The 23,151-nt window shown below is 41.4% G+C and overlaps 8 non-coding genes across 8 annotated transcripts; all 8 read right to left on the reverse strand.

Annotated features, from left to right (window-relative positions):
* Positions 1-374: 374 nt before the first annotated feature.
* Positions 375-446, reverse strand: TRNAP-UGG (transfer RNA proline (anticodon UGG)). The gene has a single exon. It is a non-coding gene; the product is annotated as a tRNA-Pro (tRNA).
* Positions 447-2,946: 2,500 nt separating this feature from the next.
* TRNAP-UGG (transfer RNA proline (anticodon UGG)) lies at positions 2,947-3,018 on the reverse strand. Its single transcript has one exon. It is a non-coding gene; the product is annotated as a tRNA-Pro (tRNA).
* A 2,126-nt stretch (positions 3,019-5,144) lies between these two features.
* On the reverse strand, positions 5,145-5,217 carry TRNAV-CAC (transfer RNA valine (anticodon CAC)). Its single transcript has one exon. It is a non-coding gene; the product is annotated as a tRNA-Val (tRNA).
* A 300-nt stretch (positions 5,218-5,517) lies between these two features.
* Positions 5,518-5,589, reverse strand: TRNAP-UGG (transfer RNA proline (anticodon UGG)). The gene has a single exon. It is a non-coding gene; the product is annotated as a tRNA-Pro (tRNA).
* Positions 5,590-8,159: 2,570 nt separating this feature from the next.
* Positions 8,160-8,231, reverse strand: TRNAP-UGG (transfer RNA proline (anticodon UGG)). The gene has a single exon. It is a non-coding gene; the product is annotated as a tRNA-Pro (tRNA).
* Positions 8,232-10,755: 2,524 nt separating this feature from the next.
* TRNAP-UGG (transfer RNA proline (anticodon UGG)) lies at positions 10,756-10,827 on the reverse strand. The gene has a single exon. It is a non-coding gene; the product is annotated as a tRNA-Pro (tRNA).
* Positions 10,828-12,982: 2,155 nt separating this feature from the next.
* TRNAV-CAC (transfer RNA valine (anticodon CAC)) lies at positions 12,983-13,055 on the reverse strand. Its single transcript has one exon. It is a non-coding gene; the product is annotated as a tRNA-Val (tRNA).
* Positions 13,056-13,355: 300 nt separating this feature from the next.
* TRNAP-UGG (transfer RNA proline (anticodon UGG)) lies at positions 13,356-13,427 on the reverse strand. The gene has a single exon. It is a non-coding gene; the product is annotated as a tRNA-Pro (tRNA).
* Positions 13,428-23,151: the final 9,724 nt, after the last annotated feature.

Consider the following 23,151-nt stretch of genomic DNA (forward strand, 5'->3'; position numbering starts at 1 on the left):
CTGTTTCTGCCCGGTTTCGAACCGGGGACCTTTCGCGTGTGAGGCAAACGTGATAACCACTACAATACAGAAACAGATGTCTACAGTTGATTCTTCTGTGATGAAACTTCTCAAAACAGGCTATTCCAAGGGCCTCTGGTTTTAGATTTCTTTCATGCAACCTTCCCAGACAGCCCTAGCTGAACGCTTGTATATGCCATGCAAGTTCAGCATTTTTGCAAAATGCTTAAAGAGAAATGTTTCCTATTTGCTCAGGCAGGGCAAGGTTAAAAGCATGAGACTCTAGCAAATATTCATCCACTACTGCAAAGAGAAAATTGATATTGGCTTTGAAATGCATAATTCAATACTACTTTAAAAAAGCACCAATGAAAGGGCTCGTCCGGGATTTGAACCCGGGACCTCTCGCACCCAAAGCGAGAATCATACCCCTAGACCAACGAGCCTTCGAAAGACCCTCACCTCTGAAAAGCTAATACCAGCTCTAAGCACGCAATGAAGATCATGCTGGGGACTTTTTCATGCTTGGTCTGTGAATACACATGAAATTCAGTGTCAACTTACCCTTTCTCAAATGATATCACTATCATTTATAAGTGTCCCCTTTTATTTTGTCCCAGCATTGGACACGTCTTACAGGAAGTCAGCACTTATTTATCTATTTCTGCAGTGGCTAGACCCTAAAGAGAAAGAATAAAAAGCTGTTCATAACAACATAAGAAACACATGTTGCATTTTTTCTCAAATGCTTATTCCCTTTGTGCAAATCGGAATGCCAAGCTGAATAACTGGGTCACAGATTCTGGCTAATTATCTTTCCCTTGAATGCAAGTAGCAATAAAAACAGCCTAATGCAGGACTAAAGCATTCCTTGCAAGCCTCTAACATCATAACATAACTGAGCTGCTGGTAGCAAGCTAAGCAATACCTTCCCAAAATGAAAAGTACATGTGCTAATTCGCTCAATCAGCGCTCGATCAGGCTCGATCAGGCGAGATATAGAAAAGGTGGAAAGGGTCCAAATGGCTGTCCCTTCCTTTTTAGGGTGGGTCTTTCTGACTATCATAGGATTGCTTGTACGAGTGGCCAGGGTCAGAGAAAAAACTTTCAACCCTTCTCAGTGTTCTATCCAGAAGCAGGCATTTTCTGTGCCTTTAATTTCAGGCTTTTCCCAGCAGTCTCTGTTCTGCCTATGTAAATTAACAAAAGCAGTGCTTATTCATCACTTACTCTAATGTCCTTACTGTCCAGAAAGCTCTGCCTAAGTATGCTTTTTTTCTTTTTCAGTGAAATTCTAAATGTTTTTTCTGCCCAGTCTATGGCAGTAGAATGCTGCTTATGATGCCACATTTTGTTGAATCACCAAGGTACAACTACAGAGGAATATATGAGTCTGAACGACATGGAACTCTTAGCTAACACATCACAATGTGTGATGCTTGCCAACCAAGCACTAGATTCTGGAGCGCTGATGATCAGAACATTCTGCTCCTGAAGGAAAGGAAAGACAGCTTGATGGAAAATAAAGTCTCAGTTTATATTAACGCTCTCTCTCTCCCAATATCTATCTATCTATCTATCTATCTATCTATCTATCTATCTATCTATCTATCTATCTATCTATCTATCTATCTATCTATCTATCTATCTATCTATCTATCTATCTATCTATCTATCTATCTATCTATCTATCTATCTTTATATATGGATACCTGCGTACACATACATATAGATATGCCATGCATTCCTTTAGATTTGTTCCAACCTCTTACCATTTATTTGAGAATCCCTACTTTTCAAGTGACTGCAAATGAAGTCATTTCCGGCACTTTTTGGCCGGTGCAAGGTAACAAAAACACATGACAACTTTTAATAAAAATCATTGGTCTCTTTATTAACGCGCACTGTCAAACATGGGGCTTTCACACGTCAGGTAAACATGATAACCAATATACAACAGAAGCAGATGTAGATTGCTTATCAATGCCGGGATAGAACAGTTGTAAATTGAGTAGAAGAAGGGCCCCTGAATTGATACTTATTATATACAGCCTGTAAGATAGTGAAAAATGCAGGCTAGGAAAGGAGATGCAAATATCAATGTATTAGAAAAATACATAAAGAGGAGTGATTTGCTTTTATTCATTCAAGGCTAGAAAAAATCAACATACTATTGCAAGCATTCATACACCACCAAATAGAAATAAACAATTCTGACATTAAACGTAAAGGTGACGATGCATTTGTATCATCACCTTGAGAAGGGTCACCGAGGAATTGAGCCCAGGGCTTCTGCACTTAAACACCAGAAACACTCCACTAAACTAAGATGCCTGTTGGTGCCAACAATTCCCAAAGTTAATGCATGTTCTAGGTGAGCAATGAACAGAATGCAGGGCTCTTTTCAAAGCGAGGTCTGTGAATCAACAGATACATCCACATGCCAATTACTTTAGTGTTTTTAGGAGAATTCACTTTCTTGGAACGAGTCTGCATGAAACCATCTTCAGGGCCTGGACAATTTCATGGCAAAACGGCACCTCTCAACATTGCAGCCAAGACAATATAACAACTGTTTCTGCCCGGTTTCGAACCGGGGACCTTTCGCGTGTGAGGCAAACGTGATAACCACTACAATACAGAAACAGATGTCTACAGTTGATTCTTCTGTGATGAAACTTCTCAAAACAGGCTATTCCAAGGGCCTCTGGTTTTAGATTTCTTTCATGCAACCTTCCCAGACAGCCCTAGCTGAACGCTTGTATATGCCATGCAAGTTCAGCATTTTTGCAAAATGCTTAAAGAGAAATGTTTCCTATTTGCTCAGGCAGGGCAAGGTTAAAAGCATGAGACTCTAGCAAATATTCATCCACTACTGCAAAGAGAAAATTGATATTGGCTTTGAAATGCATAATTCAATACTACTTTAAAAAAGCACCAATGAAAGGGCTCGTCCGGGATTTGAACCCGGGACCTCTCGCACCCAAAGCGAGAATCATACCCCTAGACCAACGAGCCTTCGAAAGACCCTCACCTCTGAAAAGCTAATACGAGCTCTAAGCACGCAATGAAGATCATGCTGGGGACTTTTTCATGCTTGGTCTGTGAATACACATGAAATTCAGTGTCAACTTACCCTTTCTCAAATGATATCACTATCATTTATAAGTGTCCCCTTTTATTTTGTCCCAGCATTGGACACGTCTTACAGGAAGTCAGCACTTATTTATCTATTTCTGCAGTGGCTAGACCCTAAAGAGAAAGAATAAAAAGCTGTTCATAACAACATAAGAAACACATGTTGCATTTTTTCTCAAATGCTTATTCCCTTTGTGCAAATCGGAATGCCAAGCTGAATAACTGGGTCACAGATTCTGGCTAATTATCTTTCCCTTGAATGCAAGTAGCAATAAAAACTGCCTAATGCAGGACTAGAGCATTCCTTGCAAGCCTCTAACATCATAACATAACTGAGCTGCTGGTAGCAAGCTAAGCAATACCTTCCCAAAATGAGAAGTACATGTGCTAATCCGCTCAATCAGCGCTCGATCAGGCGAGATCAGGCGAGATATAGAAAAGGTGGAAAGGGTCCAAATGGCTGTCCCTTCCTTTTTAGGGTGGGTCCTTCTGACTATCATAGGATTGCTTGTAAGAGTGGCCAGGGTCAGAAAAAAACTTTCAACCCTTCTCAGTGTTCTATCCAGAAGCAGGCATTTTCTGTGCCTTTAATTTCAGGCTTTTCCCAGCAGTCTCTGTTCTGCCTATGTAAATTAACAAAAGCAGTGCTTATTCATCACTTACTCTAATGGTCTTACTGTCCAGAAAGCTCTGCCTAAGTATGCTTTTTTTCTTTTTCAGTGAAATTCTAAATGTTTTTTCCGCCCAGTCTATGGCAGTAGAATGCTGCTTATGATGCCACATTTTGTTGAATCCCCAAGGTACAACTACAGAGGAATATATGAGTCTGAACGACATGGAACTCTTAGCTAACACATCACAATGTGTGATGCTTGCCAACCAAGCACTAGATTCTGGAGCGTTGATGATCAGAACATTCTGCTCCTGAAGGAAAGGAAAGACAGCTTGATGGAAAATAAAGTCTCAGTTTATATTAACGCTCTCTCTCTCCCAATATCTATCTATCTATCTATCTATCTATCTATCTATCTATCTATCTATCTATCTATCTATCTATCTATCTATCTATCTATCTATCTATCTATCTATCTATCTATCTATCTATCTATCTATCTATCTATCTATCTATCTATCTATATGGATACCTGCGTACACATACATATAGATATGCCATGCATTCCTTTAGATTTGTTCCAACCTCTTACCATTTATTTGAGAATCCCTACTTTTCAAGTGACTGCAAATGAAGTCATTTCCGGCACTTTTTGGCCGGTGCAAGGTAACAAAAACACATGACAACTTTTAATGAAAATCATTGGTCTCTTTATTAACGCGCACTGTCAAACATGGGGCTTTCACACGTCAGGTAAACATGATAACCAATATACAACAAAAGCAGATGTAGATTGCTTATCAATGCCGGGATAGAACAGTTGTGAATTGAGTAGAAGAAGGGCCCCTGAATTGATACTTATTATATACAGCCTGTAAGATAGTGAAAAATGCAGGCTAGGAAAGGAGATGCAAATATCAATGTATTAGAAAAATACATAAAGAGGAGTGATTTGCTTTTATTCATTCAAGGCTAGAAAAAATCAACATACTATTGCAAGCATTCATACACCACCAAATCGAAATAAACAATTCTGACATTAAACGTAAAGGTGACGATGCATTTGTATCATCACCTTGAGAAGGGTCACCGAGGAATTGAGCCCAGGGCTTCTGCACTTAAACACCAGAAACACTCCACTAAACTAAGATGCCTGTTGGTGCCAACAATTCCCAAAGTTAATGCATGTTCTAGGTGAGCAATGAACAGAATGCAGGGCTCTTTTCAAAGCGAGGTCTGTGAATCAACAGATACATCCACATGCCAATTACTTTAGTGTTTTTAAGAGAATTCACTTTCTTGGAACGAGTCTGCATGAAACCATCTTCAGGGCCTGGACAATTTCATGGCAAAACGGCACCTCTCAACATTGCAGCCAAGACAATATAACAACTGTTTCTGCCCGGTTTCGAACCGGGGACCTTTCGCGTGTGAGGCAAACGTGATAACCACTACACTACAGAAACAGATGTCTACAGTTGATTCTTCTGTGATGAAACTTCTCAAAACAGGCTATTCCAAGGGCCTCTGGTTTTAGATTTCTTTCATGCAACCTTCCCAGACAGCCCTAGCTGAACGCTTGTATATGCCATGCAAGTTCAGCATTTTTGCAAAATGCTTAAAGAGAAATGTTTCCTATTTGCTCAGGCAGGGCAAGGTTAAAAGCATGAGACTCTAGCAAATATTCATCCACTACTGCAAAGAGAAAATTGATATTGGCTTTGAAATGCATACTTCAATACTACTTTAAAAAAGCACCAATGAAAGGGCTCGTCCGGGATTTGAACCCGGGACCTCTCGCACCCAAAGCGAGAATCATACCCCTAGACCAACGAGCCTTCGAAAGGCCCGCACCTCTGAAAAGCTAATACCAGCTCTAAGCACGCAATGAAGATCATGCTGGGGACTTTTTCATGCTTGGTCTATGAATACACATGAAATTCAGTGTCAACTTACCCTTTCTCAAATGATATCACTATCATTTATAAGTGTCCCCTTTTATTTTGTCCCAGCATTGGACACGTCTTACAGGAAGTCAGCACTTATTTATCTATTTCTGCAGTGGCTAGACCCTAAAGAGAAAGAATAAAAAGCTGTTCATAACAACATAAGAAACACATGTTGCATTTTTTCTCAAATGCTTATTCCCTTTGCGCAAATCGGAATGCCAAGCTGAATAACTGGGTCACAGATTCTGGCTAATTATCTTTCCCTTGAATGCAAGTAGCAATAAAAACTGCCTAATGCAGGACTAAAGCATTCCTTGCAAGCCTCTAACATCATAACATAACTGAGCTGCTGGTAGCAAGCTAAGCAATACCTTCCCAAAATGAGAAGTACATGTGCTAATCCGCTCAATCAGCGCTCGATCAGGCGAGATATAGAAAAGGTGGAAAGGGTCCAAATGGCTGTCCCTTCCTTTTTAGGGTGGGTCCTTCTGACTATCATAGGATTGCTTGTACGAGTGGCCAGGGTCAGAGAAAAAACTTTCAACCCTTCTCAGTGTTCTATCCAGAAGCAGGCATTTTCTGTGCCTTTAATTTCAGGCTTTTCCCAGCAGTCTCTGTTCTGCCTATGTAAATTAACAAAAGCAGTGCTTATTCATCACTTACTCTAATGTCCTTACTGTCCAGAAAGCTCTGCCTAAGTATGCTTTTTTTCTTTTTCAGTGAAATTCTAAATGTTTTTTCTGCCCAGTCTATGGCAGTAGAATGCTGCTTATGATGCCACATTTTGTTGAATCACCAAGGTACAACTACAGGTGAAAATATGAGTCTGAACGACATGGAACTCTTAGCTAACACATCACAATGTGTGATGCTTGCCAACCAAGCACTAGATTTTGGAGCGCTGATGATCAGAACATTCTGCTCCTGAAGGAAAGGAAAGACAGCTTGATGGAAAATAAAGTCTCAGTTTATATTAACGCTCTCTCTCTCCCAATATCTATCTATCTATCTATCTATCTATCTATCTATCTATCTATCTATCTATCTATCTATCTATCTATCTATCTATCTATCTATCTATCTATCTATCTATCTATCTATCTATCTATCTATCTATCTATCTATCTATCTATCTATCTATCTATCTATCTATCTATCTATCTATCTATCTATCTATCTATCTATCTATCTATCTATCTATCTATCTATCTTTATATATGGATACCTGCGTACACATACATATAGATATGCCATGCATTCCTTTAGATTTGTTCCAACCTCTTACCATTTATTTGAGAATCCCTACTTTTCAAGTGACTGCAAATGAAGTCATTTCCGGCACTTTTTGGCCGGTGCAAGGTAACAAAAACACATGACAACTTTTAATAAAAATCATTGGTCTCTTTATTAACGCGCACTGTCAAACATGGGGCTTTCACACGTCAGGTAAACATGATAACCAATATACAACAGAAGCAGATGTAGATTGCTTATCAATGCCGGGATAGAACAGTTGTGAATTGAGTAGAAGAAGGGCCCCTGAATTGATACTTATTATATACAGCCTGTAAGATAGTGAAAAATGCAGGCTAGGAAAGGAGATGCAAATATCAATGTATTAGAAAAATACATAAAGAGGAGTGATTTGCTTTTATTCATTCAAGGCTAGAAAAAATCAACATACTATTGCAAGCATTCATACACCACCAAATAGAAATAAACAATTCTGACATTAAACGTAAAGGTGACGATGCATTTGTATCATCACCTTGAGAAGGGTCACCGAGGAATTGAGCCCAGGGCTTCTGCACTTAAACACCAGAAACACTCCACTAAACTAAGATGCCTGTTGGTGCCAACAATTCCCAAAGTTAATGCATGTTCTAGGTGAGCAATGAACAGAATGCAGGGCTCTTTTCAAAGCGAGGTCTGTGAATCAACAGATACATCCACATGCCAATTACTTTAGTGTTTTTAGGAGAATTCACTTTCTTGGAACGAGTCTGCATGAAACCATCTTCAGGGCCTGGACAATTTCATGGCAAAACGGCACCTCTCAACATTGCAGCCAAGACAATATAACAACTGTTTCTGCCCGGTTTCGAACCGGGGACCTTTCGCGTGTGAGGCAAACGTGATAACCACTACAATACAGAAACAGATGTCTACAGTTGATTCTTCTGTGATGAAACTTCTCAAAACAGGCTATTCCAAGGGCCTCTGGTTTTAGATTTCTTTCATGCAACCTTCCCAGACAGCCCTAGCTGAACGCTTGTATATGCCATGCAAGTTCAGCATTTTTGCAAAATGCTTAAAGAGAAATGTTTCCTATTTGCTCAGGCAGGGCAAGGTTAAAAGCATGAGACTCTAGCAAATATTCATCCACTACTGCAAAGAGAAAATTGATATTGGCTTTGAAATGCATAATTCAATACTACTTTAAAAAAGCACCAATGAAAGGGCTCGTCCGGGATTTGAACCCGGGACCTCTCGCACCCAAAGCGAGAATCATACCCCTAGACCAACGAGCCTTCGAAAGACCCTCACCTCTGAAAAGCTAATACCAGCTCTAAGCACGCAATGAAGATCATGCTGGGGACTTTTTCATGCTTGGTCTGTGAATACACATGAAATTCAGTGTCAACTTACCCTTTCTCAAATGATATCACTATCATTTATAAGTGTCCCCTTTTATTTTGTCCCAGCATTGGACACGTCTTACAGGAAGTCAGCACTTATTTATCTATTTCTGCAGTGGCTAGACCCTAAAGAGAAAGAATAAAAAGCTGTTCATAACAACATAAGAAACACATGTTGCATTTTTTCTCAAATGCTTATTCCCTTTGTGCAAATCGGAATGCCAAGCTGAATAACTGGGTCACAGATTCTGGCTAATTATCTTTCCCTTGAATGCAAGTAGCAATAAAAACAGCCTAATGCAGGACTAAAGCATTCCTTGCAAGCCTCTAACATCATAACATAACTGAGCTGCTGGTAGCAAGCTAAGCAATACCTTCCCAAAATGAAAAGTACATGTGCTAATTCGCTCAATCAGCGCTCGATCAGGCTCGATCAGGCGAGATATAGAAAAGGTGGAAAGGGTCCAAATGGCTGTCCCTTCCTTTTTAGGGTGGGTCCTTCTGACTATCATAGGATTGCTTGTACGAGTGGCCAGGGTCAGAGAAAAAACTTTCAACCCTTCTCAGTGTTCTATCCAGAAGCAGGCATTTTCTGTGCCTTTAATTTCAGGCTTTTCCCAGCAGTCTCTGTTCTGCCTATGTAAATTAACAAAAGCAGTGCTTATTCATCACTTACTCCAATGTCCTTACTGTCCAGAAAGCTCTGCCTAAGTATGCTTTTTTTCTTTTTCAGTGAAATTCTAAATGTTTTTTCTGCCCAGTCTATGGCAGTAGAATGCTGCTTATGATGCCACATTTTGTTGAATCACCAAGGTACAACTACAGAGGAATATATGAGTCTGAACGACATGGAACTCTTAGCTAACACATCACAATGTGTGATGCTTGCCAACCAAGCACTAGATTCTGGAGCGCTGATGATCAGAACATTCTGCTCCTGAAGGAAAGGAAAGACAGCTTGATGGAAAATAAAGTCTCAGTTTATATTAACGCTCTCTCTCTCCCAATATCTATCTATCTATCTATCTATCTATCTATCTATCTATCTATCTATCTATCTATCTATCTATCTATCTATCTATCTATCTATCTATCTATCTATCTATCTATCTATCTATCTATCTATCTATCTATCTATCTATCTATCTATCTATCTATCTATCTATCTTTATATATGGATACCTGCGTACACATACATATAGATATGCCATGCATTCCTTTAGATTTGTTCCAACCTCTTACCATTTATTTGAGAATCCCTACTTTTCAAGTGACTGCAAATGAAGTCATTTCCGGCACTTTTTGGCCGGTGCAAGGTAACAAAAACACATGACAACTTTTAATAAAAATCATTGGTCTCTTTATTAACGCGCACTGTCAAACATGGGGCTTTCACACGTCAGGTAAACATGATAACCAATATACAACAGAAGCAGATGTAGATTGCTTATCAATGCCGGGATAGAACAGTTGTGAATTGAGTAGAAGAAGGGCCCCTGAATTGATACTTATTATATACAGCCTGTAAGATAGTGAAAAATGCAGGCTAGGAAAGGAGATGCAAATATCAATGTATTAGAAAAATACATAAAGAGGAGTGATTTGCTTTTATTCATTCAAGGCTAGAAAAAATCAACATACTATTGCAAGCATTCATACACCACCAAATAGAAATAAACAATTCTGACATTAAACGTAAAGGTGACGATGCATTTGTATCATCACCTTGAGAAGGGTCACCGAGGAATTGAGCCCAGGGCTTCTGCACTTAAACACCAGAAACACTCCACTAAACTAAGATGCCTGTTGGAGCCAACAATTCCCAAAGTTAATGCATGTTCTAGGTGAGCAATGAACAGAATGCAGGGCTCTTTTCAAAGCGAGGTCTGTGAATCAACAGATACATCCACATGCCAATTACTTTAGTGTTTTTAAGAGAATTCACTTTCTTGGAACGAGTCTGCATGAAACCATCTTCAGGGCCTGGACAATTTCATGGCAAAACGGCACCTCTCAACATTGCAGCCAAGACAATATAACAACTGTTTCTGCCCGGTTTCGAACCGGGGACTTTTCGCGTGTGAGGCAAACGTGATAACCACTACACTACAGAAACAGATGTCTACAGTTGATTCTTCTGTGATGAAACTTCTCAAAATAGGCTATTCCAAGGGCCTCTGGTTTTAGATTTCTTTCATGCAACCTTCCCAGACAGCCCTAACTGAACGCTTGTATATGCCATGCAAGTTCAGCATTTTTGCAAAATGCTTAAAGAGAAATGTTTCCTATTTGCTCAGGCAGGGCAAGGTTAAAAGCATGAGACTCTAGCAAATATTCATCCACTACTGCAAAGAGAAAATTGATATTGGCGTTGAAATGCATACTTCAATACTACTTTAAAAAAGCACCAATGAAAGGGCTCGTCCGGGATTTGAACCCGGGACCTCTCGCACCCAAAGCGAGAATCATACCCCTAGACCAACGAGCCTTCGAAAGGCCCGCACCTCTGAAAAGCTAATACCAGCTCTAAGCACGCAATGAAGATCATGCTGGGGACTTTTTCATGCTTGGTCTGTGAATACACATGAAATTCAGTGTCAACTTACCCTTTCTCAAATGATATCACTATCATTTATAAGTGTCCCCTTTTATTTTGTCCCAGCATTGGACACGTCTTACAGGAAGTCAGCACTTATTTATCTATTTCTGCAGTGGCTAGACCCTAAAGAGAAAGAATAAAAAGCTGTTCATAACAACATAAGAAACACATGTTGCATTTTTTCTCAAATGCTTATTCCCTTTGTGCAAATCGGAATGCCAAGCTGAATAACTGGGTCACAGATTCTGGCTAATTATCTTTCCCTTGAATGCAAGTAGCAATAAAAACTGCCTAATGCAGGACTAAGGCATTCCTTGCAAGCCTCTAACATCATAACATAACTGAGCTGCTGGTAGCAAGCTAAGCAATACCTTCCCAAAATGAGAAGTACATGTGCTAATCCGCTCAATCAGCGCTCGATCAGGCTCGATCAGGCGAGATATAGAAAAGGTGGAAAGGGTCCAAATGGCTGTCCATTCCTTTTTAGGGTGGGTCCTTCTGACTATCATAGGATTGCTTGTACGAGTGGCCAGGGTCAGAGAAAAAACTTTCAACCCTTCTCAGTGTTCTATCCAGAAGCAGGCATTTTCTGTGCCTTTAATTTCAGGCTTTTCCCAGCAGTCTCTGTTCTGCCTATGTAAATTAACAAAAGCAGTGCTTATTCATCACTTACTCTAATGTCCTTACTGTCCAGAAAGCTCTGCCTAAGTATGCTTTTTTTCTTTTTCAGTGAAATTCTAAATGTTTTTTCTGCCCAGTCTATGGCAGTAGAATGCTGCTTATGATGCCACATTTTGTTGAATCACCAAGGTACAACTACAGAGGAATATATGAGTCTGAACGACATGGAACTCTTAGCTAACACATCACAATGCGTGATGCTTGCCAACCAAGCACTAGATTCTGGAGCGCTGATGATCAGAACATTCTGCTCCTGAAGGAAAGGAAAGACAGCTTGATGGAAAATAAAGTCTCAGTTTATATTAACGCTCTCTCTCAATATCTATCTATCTATCTATCTATCTATCTATCTATCTATCTATCTATCTATCTATCTATCTATCTATCTATCTATCTATCTATCTATCTATCTATCTATCTATCTATCTATCTATCTATCTATCTATTTATCTATCTATCTATCTATCTATCTATCTATCTATCTATCTTTATATATGGATACCTGCGTACACATACATATAGATATGCCATGCATTCCTTTAGATTTGTTCCAACCTCTTACCATTTATTTGAGAATCCCTACTTTTCAAGTGACTGCAAATGAAGTCATTTCCGGCACTTTTTGGCCGGTGCAAGGTAACAAAAACACATGCCAACTTTTAATACAAATCATTGGTCTCTTTATTAACGCGCACTGTCAAACATGGGGCTTTCACACGTCAGGTAAACATGATAACCAATACACAACAGAAGCAGATGTAGATTGCTTATCAATGCCAGGATAGAATAGTTGTGAATTGAGTAATAGAAGGGCCCCTGAATTGATACTTATTATATACAGCCTGTAAGATAGTGAAAAATGCAGGCTAGGAAAGGAGATGCAAATATCAATGTATTAGAAAAATACATAAAGAGGAGTGATTTGCTTTTATTCATTCAAGGCTAGAAAAAATCAACATACTATTGCAAGCATTCATACACCACCAAATAGAAATAAACAATTCTGACATTAAACGTAAAGGTGACGATGCATTTGTATCATCACCTTGAGAAGGGTCACCGAGGAATTGAGCCCAGGGCTTCTGCACTTAAACACCAGAAACACTCCACTAAACTAAGATGCCTGTTGGTGCCAACAATTCCCAAAGTTAATGCATGTTCTAGGTGAGCAATGAACAGAATGCAGGGCTCTTATGAAAGCGAGGTCTGTGAATCAACAGATACATCCACATGCCAATTACTTTAGTGTTTTTAAGAGAATTCACTTTCTTGGAATGAGTCTGCATGAAACCATCTTCAGGGCCTGGACAATTTCATGGCAAAACGGCACCTCTCAACATTGCAGCCAAGACAATATAACAACTGTTTCTGCCCGGTTTCGAACCGGGGACCTTTCGCGTGTGAGGCGAACGTGATAACCACTACACTACAGAAACAGATGTCTACAGTTGATTCTTCTGTGATGAAACTTCTCAAAACAGGCTATTCCAAGGGCCTCTGGTTTTAGATTTCTTTCATGCAACCTTCCCAGACAGCCCTAGCTGAACGCTTGTATATGCCATGCAAGTTCAGCATTTTTGCAAAATGCTTAAAGAGAAATGTTTCCTATTTGCTCAGGCAGGGCAAGGTTAAAAGCATGAGACTCTAGCAAATATTCATCCACTACTGCAAAGAGAAAATTGATATTGGCTTTGAAATGCATACTTCAATACTACTTTAAAAAAGCACCAATGAAAGGGCTCGTCCGGGATTTGAACCCGGGACCTCTCGCACCCAAAGCGAGAATCATACCCCTAGACCAACGAGCCTTCGAAAGGCCCGCACCTCTGAAAAGCTAATACCAGCTCTAAGCACGCAATGAAGATCATGCTGGGGACTTTTTCATGCTTGGTCTATGAATACACATGAAATTCAGTGTCAACTTACCCTTTCTCAAATGATATCACTATCATTTATAAGTGTCCCCTTTTATTTTGTCCCAGCATTGGACACGTCTTACAGGAAGTCAGCACTTATTTATCTATTTCTGCAGTGGCTAGACCCTAAAGAGAAAGAATAAAAAGCTGTTCATAACAACATAAGAAACACATGTTGCATTTTTTCTCAAATGCTTATTCCCTTTGTGCAAATCGGAATGCCAAGCTGAATAACTGGGCCACAGATTCTGGCTAATTATCTTTCCCTTGAATGCAAGTAGCAATAAAAACTGCCTAATGCAGGACTAAAGCATTCCTTGCAAGCCTCTAATGGAGTTCTGGACTTTTTGGTTCCGTCCAGAGGTGTCAGGGTACAACACCCAAAGACCCCGGAGTCCCACCTGCCTTGGTGCACAAATGAACAGAAACACGGGCTTCTCGATGGTGGCGTCAAAGACCAAAGGTTTATTACTGCAGGGACACAGAAGTCACAGAATCTACACACGGGCAGAATCTAGGAGACTGTTCGATTTGTACATTGAGGGTTGCTCCTTATATACCAAAAATTGTGCTCTAGGCAAATATTTCACATGTCGGTACATTCCCAAACCTTTTGTGTCTCTAAACAATAAATATTTGGCGTTACACAGGAACTGTCGATAATATCTGATACCAAACATCACGAAGAGGGGTTCCCACCAGTCCATCACAATCCCTTGTCAATATTGCATTCAAGACCCGGACCGCCTCATCGTAAAGTTCGTTACCTCCCCCTAATAAAGGCCCAGAAGGAAAAGGAGCAGAGCCAGGTGCAGAAGATAGAAAACGGGATAAGAGATGTTTGTGGGTTGTAAATGGGCAAGGCTACCGGCTTCGGCCGCCTAATCATGATCAGGTACAATGGACAGGAAAACCAGTTCAGGTGGGCTGGCCTCGGGCAGAGGAGGCAGCCTTTGTCGAGTCATGCAGCTTCAGCGTGATCTGGTTTAAGGTGCACGTGTCATGTAAGAGGTGAATCTCCGGCTAAGGCTACGTGTCTTTAATCAAAGTGAAGTGAATGAAATGATCAGAGGCTATTGCATATGTGAGGGCAAGGAACCACAAAAATGGCGGCCACGATCTAAGATGGATGCCGTGTGTATATCAGAAATGTGTCAGTGGAAGGAGTGCTCTTGCTCGTAGCGTAGCGAAAACACTAGGATATACTAAATGGATCATTTGCGGTTCGCTGATACTAATTTTATGTATTTCCGACAAACTTGAAAACACGGGTTCAAGTCGTCACGGAACCGTCACGGAACCTCAGACCCTCCTTTTGCCCTTACATAGGCAATTACTCAATCTATGTCTGAATCTAGTTCTATGCTCATCAGGTCAGTGACATGTTGTTGTATCATCATCCTTTCTCGTGTCTTTTCTCCAAATGCAGGTGGTTTCCTAAAACAGGTTGTAGCACAAAGACTACACAGAGCAGGACCACACTGGATAATCAGACAACATGAGAATAGTAATATTAAGATGACACCAATGACCATTAGAACCTTCCATCCCCACGCTGAGATCAGAGTCCAAACCCACTCCATAAAGGACCAGTTTCCCTCATCTACATGTATGGAGTCCGAAATCTTGTGCAACTTAGAGATCGCCTCGTAAACTGTTGGAGCATTATTAGGAATAAAGACACAGCAGCTCGATTGGATCATTCTGCATACCCCACCTCGATCTGCAAGTATAACATCTAGAACCATACGGTTCTGCAATGTCATGAGCCTATCCGCCTGAAGCTCAGCTGTCAGATTGCTAAGGGCACCAGCAGTTTCGGTAATAGTAGATTCAACTACCCGTGTTAGCTGACGTATGTTTCTACTATTGGCCATAGGCCCCCAGAACGGAAGGAAGCCTTTGAAGAAGTCTCCAGCTTCCTGACCAGCGGTATCTTCCTTACTGAAAACACCTCTAGCTACTCTTATTCTGTGGTAATCCGGTGAAGCAGTGTATGTCGGAGGCAACAATCGAGCAATATAACATGAACCTGAAAAGTCAGCAGGCAACCATGTATAAGCTCTGTCTCGACAGATGAAGTAGGTACCCCTGGCAGTAAGGAAGGCAGGGGAAGAGTTAGCCGGAAACACATAAGTCTCTACGCACTCACTCCTCCCTAGCTGAGCTCTCGGATTTCTCCCATTACCTTGCAAACAGACCTGACCTCGGTGAGGTACGACCCAGATTGGAGTTGAGCTTTTACGCTTGCTTTCTCCTAAACTAAGGCGATACTCTGAAGTATTCCAACTTAAATATACTCGCAATTCGTCTCTAGGGTAAGATGGAGTATTATTGACGTCTTTGATCATGTCAATAATTCCCTGGACTAAAGCTTTGTTGGCAGAGTTATATTTAGTGGAGCGTGGTGGGCGTGGAGGATAGGTCTCAAGAGCATAAGCAAAGATGGTTTGAAGGGCCTGAAATGATCCATTGTAGCTGAAAGGCAAAACCAGATAGGGAATACCTTTATCCATAGTGTGGGGTATCAAGCCACACACCCAACAGTCTGTCGTGTTAACTACCAGTTGGTGTTGGTGCAAGAGCTGTACAAAAGTATTATTAATGAATTCTGAGCGTCGAGCTTGCTCATGTTCCGGAAACGAGTGAAAAGAGTGTATAGAAGAAACAGTAGAAATAGCAGGATCAAGGGGAGGTACTGTAGATACTGGCACAAAAATCAAATTTATGCTAAAGACAATTCCACCCACCAGTGTTGCTAAAACAATCAAAAATGTAATGGCACATTGCATCAAGAAACATTTGCTATGAAGAATTCTATTTAGTCTGTTTCTGCGAACGTAAATCACATTTTCTCGTTGCAGCGCAGGAAGTTCCATCTTCTACAATCCGCTCGCGACCACTGATGATGTGTACGTAGATGAAAATGCCTCTGTCAGCCCTGGGAGTTCCCAGTACTAACAGAAAGATCGACCTTGTGTCAGACCCCTGCAAATTCAAACTAGGCACACAGCCACGACCCTACGGCTACCCAGACGGCAAGGCAATTTATTAAAAACAATAAACAATAGCAAACTTCCTGGCTGAAAAGCAAAAAAGTCCAATGTATATAAATATCAAAATCACAATATGCAGTTGCCTGCTTTATTAGTTCGTTTTATGGCTTCTAAGGTTGTATCTTTTCCTTGCTGGTACTGTTTGATCGGAAAATAGTGTATCACTAGCAGCTGTTGCAGAGTTTACGTTCGCAGATGGCAAAGTTTCTTCTGATGCTGGAGACAAATGTTCAATGTTCAAAGTAGTCTTTTCAAGAGGAGAGTCACGTTTCAAAGTGTCAGAAATCAAATCGGCATCGCTGAAAGGGACAAATTTTGGAGTTATTTCAGATTCGGAGGCACCAATTCCCTTCTTCACCCAGTCGTCGTAGGGCAGCGGCAGTGGAACACGCTTTACGTGAGAAGCGTGGATCCAGTTCTTCCGGCCAGCAACACGTACAGCTGTCCTCGTTGCCAGCAGGATTTGGAAGGGGCCGATGTAGCGAGGCTGAAGATTCTTTGTCCTCGCGAAGTTCCGGACCACTATGAAGTCACCCGGTTTCAGTTGATGCCCTGGACTCTCCGGAGGCTTTGGCAAAGCATCAAAAACCTGTTGATGAATAAGACTTAATTTAGCAGTCAAGTCATAAAGATAGTCTATCAACATAGGATATTCAATGGAGCAGAATTGTTTAGGCCTTGGCACACCCCAGACATTTGCCGGGCGGCCAAATACAATCTCATATGGAGAAAGCCCTATTCTAGAATGCACTGTTGCTCTCGTTGATAACAAGGCCAAAGGAAGTGCGTCTGGCCAAGCCAAACCTGTGGATGCTTGAATTTTGGCTATTTTAAGCTTGAGGGTGCCATTGTAACCCTCGACTAAACCAGCAGACTGGGGATGGTTCGCACTATGAAATTTTTGTTTCAATCCTAGACCAGCACACACACTCTGCATAACTTTCCCTATAAACTCACTTCCGTTATCTGACCATACAATCCGTGGCATTCCATACCTAGGGAAAAATTCTTTGAGAAGAATTTTGGCAGTTGATAAAGCAGTGTTGTCCTTTAGTGGGTATGCTTCTATCCACCTGGAAAAAGCACAAACTACCACCAGGACGTATTTTAAATTGTTGCAGCGTTCCATGTGAATGAAGTCTAACTGTATTACTTCAAAGGGACAGGAAGGAGGAGCAAAATGACCAGCTGGAGTTGGAGTTCCCTTGCCAGGATTATGCATCAAGCACACCATACAATTTTTCACCACTCTCTCTGCACACTTACTGATTCCCTCATTCTTCCAAACCGGAGCTAACATCTTACATATCCCTTTAGAACTTATGTGCGCCACTCCATGCGCCATCGTCACTACTGCAAGCACATACGCATCAGGCAACATCCAACGCTGCTGTTCTGTCAAATCGATCCAACATCCATTCGAGTCCAATTTGCCCGTACTTTCTCTCCATACGCGTTTCTCTTCCTCAGTCGCTTCTTTCTGAATCTCTTTCACACTTTCCATTGTGTCCTCACACATTCCAGACTCAGCAATCCATCTTGCAGACGTAGCAACATACATTCTACTCATCATGTCTCTAGCTGTCTGTTTAGCGGTTTCATCAGCAAAGGCATTTCCCCGACCAACATCATCCGTGATTGCTTTATGAGCACTGCACTTCACAATCGCAACTTCAGTCGGTAAGGTTAGAGATTCTAACAAGTCGTTAACTAGCTGACCATGTTGAATCTTAGTCCCATGGGACGTAATGAAACCCCTTTCTCTCCACAACCGGCCAAAACTATGGGCCACGCCAAATGCGTACTGACTATCTGTAAACACATTCACTCTCTTTCCCTCAGCTAAAACACACGCTCTCGTAAGAGCTATTAACTCTGCAGCTTGGGCAGAATTCTGACTCACTCTTGCAGTCTCCACAATCGTCTTCAAAGTCGTTACCGCGTAGGCAGCAGTCACATCACCATTCTCCAATTTAAAACATGACCCGTCCACATACAGCGTACCATCTGGGTCGGATAGAGGAGTATCTCTCAAGTCGATACGACCTTTTGTCTCTTCCTCCGTTTTGAAATAACAGTCATGTGGCTCAGAATCACTCGACTCTTGATCAGTCGGCAACAATGTTGCTGGGTTCAATACATTGCATCTTTTGATCTGAATATGACTCGCTAATAACGTCAGCTCGTAACCAGATAATCTCGCACTAGTAAGGTGTTGTGTCTTCGTTCGGTTCATGAGTGTGTCCACTGCATGAGGAACCATGACCACTAGCATATTGTTCATCACCAAACCAGCAGATTGTCGAATGGAAGCTGCAGCTGCCGCTGTAGCCCTCAAACAACTAGGCAATGCTCTAGCTACCGGATCTAATGTTGATGAGAAATACGCACAAGGGCGTTGTTTATCACCAAACTTCTGTGTCAAGACACTCAACGCGCAACCTTCTCTTTCGTGAACGTAGAGCGTGAATGGCTTACTGTAATCAGGTGTGCCCAATACAGGAGCTGAACACAAAGCTTTTCGTAATTCAGCAAAACTCTTTTGACATTCATCAGACCATGGCACCGGACTCGGAACATTTTTCCCAGTCAAAGCTACCAATGGCTTTGCTAAAAGTGAAAAATTTGGGATCCATTGCCTACAGTAAGAGGTAATACCTAGAAAGGCACGTACTTCCCTCTGTGTGCGTGGAACACTCATCTGCGTAATTGCTTTTATTCTTTCTGGGGTCAACTTCCTTCCCTCCTTTGACAAGAGATGACCTAAGTAGGTTACTTCTTGGCAGCAATATTGCATTTTGGAAGGTGACACCTTATGATTCAAATTAGACAAATGATGCAATAGTGAAATTGTAGCTGCCTTGCAAGTTTCCTTGTCATCGGCAGCCACCAAAAGATCGTCTACGTACTGTACTAGGGCAGAACCTGGAGGAAGGACAAAAGAATCTAACTGGCTTTTTAAAGCTTGACTGTAAATAGATGGACTTTCACAGTAGCCTTGTGGAGCGCGTTTAAATCTGAAACTGTGACCTCCTAAACAGAAGCCAAAAATATCTCTGCTTTCCTCGGCTATCGGAATGCTGAAAAAGGCATTCTTCAAGTCGATGACTGAGAACCAATTGGCTGTAGCGGGAATCAATGTTAGCAAGGCAGTAATGTCTGGCACTACAGGAAACTGCGGAATTACAATCTTATTAACTTCTCTAAGGTCTATGACAAACCTATAGACTGGAGGCTTTGTAGGATCTGTTCGTTTCAAAATCGGCAATACAGGACTATTACAAACATTTCCTCGCGTTTCTTCAACCACACCTTTTTTAATCAAATCTTGCACAATCAATAAGAGTGCACGCTCACCTTCATTCGATATTTTATATTGAGGAATTCTTGGAAATTTCACATTCGCTTTCAAAGTTACTACATACGGTGGAATCTCTAGTAGACCTACATCATTGGGACCAGTCGCCCAAAGAGAATCAGGGAGTGAACGTAGCTCCGGCGGGAGTTTGTCCATTGACAAGTACATCGGAGAGGTGAGTCTTTTACCCAAAGTAAGCTGTACTCCTTCCGGAGAACAGTACAATGTCGCATATAGTCGTTTTAACAAATCTAAACCAAGCAGATTTTCATTACAACCTGTCGTCAAAATTAAGGGTGCTTTCAATTGACACGGTCCAACAGAAATAGACAAAGGACCAGATATCGGGTTGTACACAGGGGCGCCTGAAAAACCTACGGAAACATTTGTTGAGCCAGACAAAGGTGCGCCAGGGAGTTTCGCATGCATGATAGAGCTTTTTGCGGCACCAGTATCCAACAGAAACGGTTCGACTACACCTGATGTTGCTACTGCGACATAAGGCCCACTCTGATCCACTGGAACTGATACTACTCCCTCTCTCTGTCCATGGCTGTCCTAGTACCCATTTTGTTGAAATCCCTCTTCAACTTCACAATAATCCTCAACAAGATATTGCTGAGATCTATTCTGTTGAGCTGACTGTACATTTTGTTGATCAAAGTGATTAGAAGGACGATCATTCGTTTGTGGAGGCATAGCACCTCGTCCCCGACCTCTAGAATTCTGTGCAAAACCACCACGACCTCTCTGAGCTGCTGCCGCATTATTTTGCGCTAAAATCTGACAATCATTTTTATAGTGACCCTCTTTCTTACAGTACGCACACTGATTCCACTGGTATTGAGGCCTGGTCGAATTATAATCTGTCTTTTGATACGAATTCTGTTGCATATTAGTCTGATTCGTGCGAGGCGGATACGCCTGCTGTAAAAGAACTTTAGTCTTTAAATCTTTCGTTTTCTTCTCTGATTTCTCCTTTTCCTCTTTATCCCTATTTTCATAGTACTGTGCAGTCGCAAGTATTTGCGCTGTCGTAGATACAGCCCACGCACTTTCTGAGTCTTTCAATTTATTGCATAATTCGGGTAACAAATTATGCACAAATTTATCGACAAACAATCTCTGTCCTCCTTCAGTGCTCATATCCTGACCACTATGGTCTACAAAAGTCTCTTCGAACCTCGTGAAGAAGTCGGAGACACTTTCGTCTTTCTTCTGCTTGCATGCGGATAATTTATCCCAATTAACACGCAATGCTGGCATCAGAGTCTTCATTAAATCTATTATTCTGCCAGGAAGATTAGCAATTAGGGGTTCGGGTTTCGCACCACCTGTTTGTTGAGCATCTGCTGCAGTGATAGCTGCCCAATCACCACCTAAAGCAGCCTGATGATCCTCTCTACGAATTTTAGCCCACACTGGTTGTGGAACTACATTACCAAACAACATATCAATGTCGGCTAAGTTCATTATACAAGCCTCAACTGTCTGTGTCAATTCCTTGTAATATCCGGCTGGATTCTTACGTGGATCTGGCAAGGCCTGTTTCACTGCTAACACTTCTGCTCGCTTCCACGGAATATGTATCCATACTCTTTGGAACTGTGCTGGAGCAGCTGCAATACCCGCATTATCATCACGTTGTACTGCCTCGCGCCAAATTGGAGGAACTTCCCTCATAGGATATTGGCGACTTGGCTTCATTCTACCTTTCTCTATATCTCTCGGGGAACGAAGAGATGGATCAATCCTAAAACTCAAAATGAGTTCCATCGCTTCCTTTATATTATCGCCCACTATCATTCCAGCAGCAAACTCTTTTTGAATTTTAATTAAATCTTCCAAATCTGATTCGACATCGTCTTCTTCTATTTCCTCACGCAACAACGAGCACATCTCGTCGAAGACGTATCGCTGCGTTGGCTCTCCCCATTGCATAAATGTCTCTAACACATCTTTCGTACTATATCTTCTAACTTTTGTAATCCATCTGAGAGCTGTGGAGTCTAAAACTCCCCGTTCCTCAGTACTTGGAAGCTGACTCCGTCTCTGAACAGAGTCAGGAGTAGAAGTCTTAATCAAGGTTTTATATATAGGCGACAGCATATTAGTAACAGAATCAGTAATTCTTCGACGAACAGAAAGTGGAGTTAGTACACTCGCAGACATAGAGAACGCAGTAGAGGTAGGAATAGATGACGAAACAGTAGGAGTATCGAGGAAAATAGTTTGAGGACCAATAGGTACAGTGGTAGGTATAGGAGCGGGCAGTGCGGGAAGAGGAGGAGCTGTAGGAACATTTACATTCACCACAGGAGGTATAGGAACTTGATTCTGAGGAACAAGAACACCAGGTTGTCCAGCAACCGGCAATTGAACATCCGGTATAAGTGGAGCCGCAGCACCTTGTGCGTACGGTGGAGGCGACCGTAACAGATAAGATAGCAGAGGATCGTTTTCGGAATTCTCCAGTATCTTAGCCATTTTCGATGGCAAGGCAGGATAGCACTTGTCAATCGCTAAGTTACGCTCTCTAATGGCTACATCTATGGCTTTCTCACACTCGTCAGCCTGCAACTGCTTAGTCGCTTGCTCTAGAGTTAACTCTTCTAGTTCTTTTTGCTCTTTTTTCAACCTTTTCATTTCTCTCTGTTTGGATTCTTTCCGCCAATAACGAAAAGAGTCAAACATTGCCGGCCGGGCTTTCTTCCTAAACAATTTCGCTTCTAAATTGTCGAGAATCTCTTGTTCAAAACTACCATGCAGTGGCCAGCTAAGGACACCATCCTTCTTACAATAACGGACCCATATCTCATTATAAGTTATAGGACCCACACCATACTTACAATATAGGTCATATAGGGGAGTCCCAATCGGAGGAACCAGACAGGAATCCTCTAATTGTGAGTCACTGTTGCAACTAAAACAAGACAACATTTTCCGACTTACCATTCTCAGTCCGGAACACAAAACAAACAAACACGGAACAAATTGTGCACTTGAACCAAGAACTTAGGCCTACCAAAAACGAACTGATGTATCGATACCCAAAACTGAACCAAATAGATTATCGTAACCAGAACAACTAGTGATAATCTTACGAAACCAAACCAAACCAAGAACCGATCAAGGATTTTTAACAATCCTCACAAAAGTAACCAGCTAGCTATCACTAAATACTTAACTGAGTCACTGAAGA

This window comes from Lissotriton vulgaris, unplaced genomic scaffold (genome assembly GCF_964263255.1).
Source record: "Lissotriton vulgaris unplaced genomic scaffold, aLisVul1.2 SCAFFOLD_1851, whole genome shotgun sequence".
In the NCBI taxonomy this organism is placed as follows: Eukaryota; Metazoa; Chordata; class Amphibia; order Caudata; family Salamandridae; genus Lissotriton; species Lissotriton vulgaris.